Here is a 5338-nt window from a genome sequence, read left to right as displayed (position 1 = left end):
CTTCCTGTGTGAGCTTCAGGAGTCACTGGTGAGACTCCCAGATGAGAATCTCACACATGCAGGGAAGGATCCTGAGGGACAAGGGGTGAGCAGCTGCTAAACATGCACAGGTGCAGCCATCATGGTGGGGCACCCCTGGGCTCTTTACCTTCTTACAGCGTTAGTGCTGTGTGGGGAACTCAGCCACAGGAGGGTCTCTGCTCAGACTAAAGCCACACACTGTTCTTTCTGTGAAGAAGTACTGAAGCAGAGTGATACTCACAGAGCTCTCCAAGCTTTCGTATACACAGCAAGGTCACTAAGGTGAGTAGAAAGCAGCTCACTCCTTCCTGAGAGATTCCCAGGAAGCAAATAAAGTTTGACGAGGTAGACAGAGGTTGCTCTGAGCTGAAGGAGATTTAGAAAACTTCATCCTAATAACACTGAAGAAACAACTAGGAAGGGACATTTTCTTTCCCTTGGCCTGCCTCTACCCTCTGTGTAAGGTAGAGTAAATGTGCTGTCACAACATTTACTGAAAGTGGAGGAGGTTTTAAAAAAATAATTATTCAGTAATTTCATATATGAACATATTATATTCATGAACACCACCTCCCTATGCCTCCTACAAAACTTTCCAGAACCCACTATTATCCCACTCACCCTCTCAAAGCCAGAAAACTAAAATGGGGTCATAAGACAAGAATGAGCTTAGTAAGAAAATAGGTCAGTAAGCACAGGTAGTATAAAGCTAAATATGCCATGGGGAGAGGTGAGGCTGTGTGTCTTTCCCTGGGAGGCAACAGTACGCGTGAGGAGGTACACTTGTTGCATTTTTGTTAATGTGTTTATTTCATTCCAGTTTGATTTATTTTAATTGTTGATACTTAAGTTGTCAGTAGACAAGCTTTATTTATGATATATTTCAGCTTAAAGTTGTTTTTTTATATGTGGATATAAATATAGACTTGGTGTTTTACAGTTAAAAAAAAAGATGAGAGGACAGAAGGACAGAGATGGGAGGTTTCCTTGAGTTGACTGTAATCTATGGCAAAGCCATTCATTTTGCAGAGAGGAGTGTCCTCAAGAGGCTCAACTGAGAACTGAGAAGTTCCCAACTGCCGTGGACTTTCCTCTGTTCTTGCTGCCTTCCTAGGGTGAATGAGGAGGATTGCTGATCATCCACAGGGAAAGGGTATGTGTGTCTAAGTGTAAGACTTGTGGGTTTTTAAAAGACAAATATAAAGTTATGAAATGAAATGGGAGAAAAATATTTTAGAGTGATATAATCGCAGCTTCTCTACACATTTCAAACAAGAGCCAGGAACATAGAATTCAGACACTGAGGAGTTACTAGATTTCTAGACTATGCCATCAAAATGCCTGAGAAAGATGTGTGATTTATACAGCTAAGAATATTGCACATGTGTTTCCATATGAGCAAGTGAGTTAAGAAGTATATATTCAAATAAACATTGTGAAAGTACATTTAAAATAACAAGTCCAGCACAGACAATCTTCACTTTGGTAAACTCTAAGTCCCATCAACAAATGGTAAAGTGATGAGAGACTTACTTACCTGTGCAGTGCCTTGGCCTTTCTTATAAATTCAACATAACTTAGGATTGCCACCTGCCATACTGTAGGTCCTGCCTACAGGAGGAGACTATGCAGAGCATGGACACCAGGGGGCAGTGGTTATGAGAATCGACTTCCAGTTCCAGTACCACAAGTCTCACTCTAGCAAGGGTTAGTTTGTAACTCCCTCTCCCTCTCCTTCTCCTGCCTGCCTCCCCCAGTGTGTGTGTGTGTGTGTGTGTGTGTGTGTGTGTGTGTGTGTGTGTGTGTGTGTACGCGTGCCTGTGATCAATCAAAATGAGGGCATTGAGAACCTTAACAGGTCCATTCTGTGAGGCAATTTTTGCAAAGGCAGCTCACTAAGGACAAAATCCTCCTTAGACAGATCAGAGAGCACATAGTGTTGAAGCAGTGAACAGTGAGAGCAGAAAAGCTTATTAGAAGCAGTTAGGGAGGAGGGAGAGATTCAGATTCCACGACACTGTCTGGAAATAAACCACTTTGATTTGAGTTAAGGAACCAGGAAGCAAATACTCATAATGTAAACCAGCATTGGCTAAAAGCTGAGAAAGGATGTTGGCAGCATCTACAATGAAGAGACTGTGGACTCAGCCATGCAACCGAGCCAGATCCGAAATATGTTTATGGCCACTTCCTCATCACCTGGTGGGTGAAATTGTAATTGAGGGGTATTTGGTGAAGAACAGTCTTCAAAATGTTGAATGGTTTAAAACTCAAGACCATGCCATGTGACCCCACCACTGGTACTTCTTATACCTGGAGTCTATCTGGATAAGGGACTCTGGAGCACAACTGGGACTGGACATCTCATAGCCATTTACTCTGCATTCAGGTCAGTTGTCATCGCTGTAGTGGCCTCATCTGCTTCAAAATGAAAGTTCTTTGATGAGGGCTGAAAACTACATTTGTCTCTGTGTGTAATTATAAATATTTTGAATACAGTTAGGAGCTACACTGATTTAGGAAAGCGGCTGGAGTGGGTTCTCCTTTAGCGTCTATGACATTCTCAGCCATGGGGAGTTTACTAGGTTTAGAGTTTTAGGCTGAAGTTCCCTCCTACTGAACGCGCCTTAAGTTCAGTAAGGCATATGTTAGCTTCTCCCAATGTGGAAGTGCTGCTATTACACCCTGTGGATATCCTGACACGTTGGTCATTGTTTTCTTTCAGAGACTTTACATTTTGGTATGATAATTCATTGCTTTTCTCCAGTGGAGTCTTACAGAGCATCTCTGCACACTGTGAGAACTCACCTCAGGGAGGAGTCTTCAGGGCAGTTCTAGTTATATATTCCTCCAAGCCCTATGTCTGAAGTACATGGTGCCCTAAACAAAATGGTCTTACCTTCATGTTCTATGAGGCAATCAATGGCAGTGGTAGTAACCAATTTTATTTGGAAGAAACTCTAGAAATCCCCTGACCAACAACTTTAAAGGAGGGTTCCCTTGCCTGACACTGGGATTTTTTATTAGATTTAGCACTCATTCCAGTCTTGACAAGCTCTCACCTGAGAGACTCTGTTCTATGCTGGGCCATTAGTAAGAGTTTTTGGAGTAGAAACACAATTTGACATTCCATTTTTCTCCATAAACTGTAAGATAACATTCACTTCTTTATGTACAGAAAACTGAGTCTTTCTTAACACACATTACAGTTTGTTTTTTTATTTTTTAAATTTCAGGTCTTTCTTTCTTTAGAAAGAGATAAACATGAATACCAGAGCATTTGAGTTTAAACTAATATTTTGTTTAGAGAATTGAGAAGATTCAAAACCTTTCTCTCCTTTCCCATATTATCAAAGAACCCAAATCCCAGGTGAGTGGCTACACCACATTATCAGGATTTAGTCAAAGTGCAACGGAGGAAGAGAGTGGTCATTAATGGGGAGAGTTTTCTCGATACACAAGCTCCCTCCTTCACAAGATGTAGAACTGGGAAGGGAGGGAAGGAGCTCCCTCTCCGGGCATCATCTTGAAAGCTCCACCAGCTGTATTTCATGAGCACATTCACTAAGTGAAGACTGTCACGGAGTATGGTGGTTTGAATGAGAATGGCCCCAATAGGCTCAAATATCTGAATGTTTTGTTCTTAGCTGGTAGACTGTTTAGGAAGGATCATGAGGTGAGATCTTGTCAGGAGAAACATGTCATTGGTGGTGATCTTAGAAATCTCAAAGTCAAAACCAGGCCCAGTTCTCCCTCTCTCTGCCCCTTGCTTGTAATATGATGTAAGCCCTTAGCTACTGCTCCAGGGCCATGACTGCCTGCCTGCCTGCCTGCCTGACTGATTGACTGCTACACTCCCCATCATAATGGTCACCCTCTGATACTGTAATTAAACCCTCAATTAAATGCCCTTTTTGTAAATTGTCTTGATTGTGGTGTCTCTTCACAACAAAAGACAAGAACTGAGACAGGAATAAGGAGGGAATCTTTGAAAGATGTACCTAGGAGAGGAAAAATGTACATAACTTATGGAGTGAGACTGAAGCAGATTTTGAAAGCTAGAGTTTATGTTCTTCATTTGTCATAAATTCATGGGGTAATAACAGACGATCGTTGGAAAACTTAAATCACTCAATTTTGTAAGACAGCCAGGTAGAGCTAAGTTCCATGGTAGGGTGTCCCTGGAGGTATTTTCTGGGAGAGGTCTGGCGCTATTTCTGGGGATCAAAACCTGGGTTCTTACTAGCACTGACATCCATCCTATCTTGTCAAAATAACCACAAATACCTACATTTCTAGCAATTTGACCTGTGATTTGTAGGTATTTTTTAAGCAGCTAGGAAAACAATCACTTAGCCAAAGCACATAGCCTCCCTCCCCCGGCCTTCCCTCTCCTCAGCCCTCCTGCACCCTTGGTTCATGTGCAGCTTCCCCTGCCGTCTCCCTCACTGTGTCTCCACAGCACAGTAGTACAGGGCAGAGTCTGACAGCTGTGCTGAGGGCTTCTGCAGACGGAAGGAGCGGCTGCTCTTATGGAGAGCGGCGTGGAACCCTTCGTGCTCGGTCCTCTTGCTGTCTGTGGAGCTCCTCAGGAGTAGCTCAGGAGCTTTATTGAGATATTGCACATACCAGAACAGGGTAGAAGCTGAGTAAGTAGTCTGATAGGTGCAGTTCAGCACCACAGGTGACCCCTCTGTGAGACTGACCAGGCCTTCTGTCTGAGTCACTGAGTCTCCATTGCTCCTCCCTGAAAATAAATAATAAAAAAAATGAATAAATAAGTACAAAAATGCATAAATACAGAGGAATTACTTTTTTATTTGAGAAGGAACACTAAAGACTTCTAGAGCTGTAAGAAAAGGACATGATTAACCCTTAGAGTTGAACATAACTTACGGAGCATTAGGAGGAGCACAAGAACAGAGCAGGTTTCAGGAAGCGTGTTCATAGAAGAAATGACACTTGGTCCTTGAGTGCACCAAAGTCACAGGGCAAGTCCTCTGCAGGCTCTCCTCAAACTCCTCCCTCAGAGACAAGGACCTCTGTCTGCACAGTGAGTCTGTCCTTTTAAACAACCATGTGAATGAGATGTTAACCACATCTGAAGCGGCAGCGCCCTCTGCTGATTTCCCTTCAACCTGCACCACAGAGATCAGGAGAGCACAGTGTAAATAAACTTGGAAGCTCCACAAAGGAGGCAGGTCTCCAGTCCCCAGTGGATGCCTGAAATCACTAGTGCTACTGAACTATTTGTATCCTACGGTATTTAGTGTGGTGAGCATATATAAAAGAATATACACATTCAAATACACCTCTG

General features: G+C 42.9%; 1 pseudogene; it reads right to left on the bottom strand.

Annotated features, from left to right (window-relative positions):
• Positions 1 to 4416: 4416 nt before the first annotated feature.
• LOC134482204 (T-cell receptor alpha chain V region CTL-F3-like) lies at positions 4417 to 5088 on the bottom strand (annotated as a pseudogene).
• Positions 5089 to 5338: the final 250 nt, after the last annotated feature.

Source organism: Rattus norvegicus, chromosome 15 (assembly GCF_036323735.1).
Source record: "Rattus norvegicus strain BN/NHsdMcwi chromosome 15, GRCr8, whole genome shotgun sequence".
NCBI lineage: Eukaryota > Metazoa > Chordata > Mammalia > Rodentia > Muridae > Rattus > Rattus norvegicus.
This window is presented reverse-complemented; position numbering and strand designations above follow the sequence as displayed.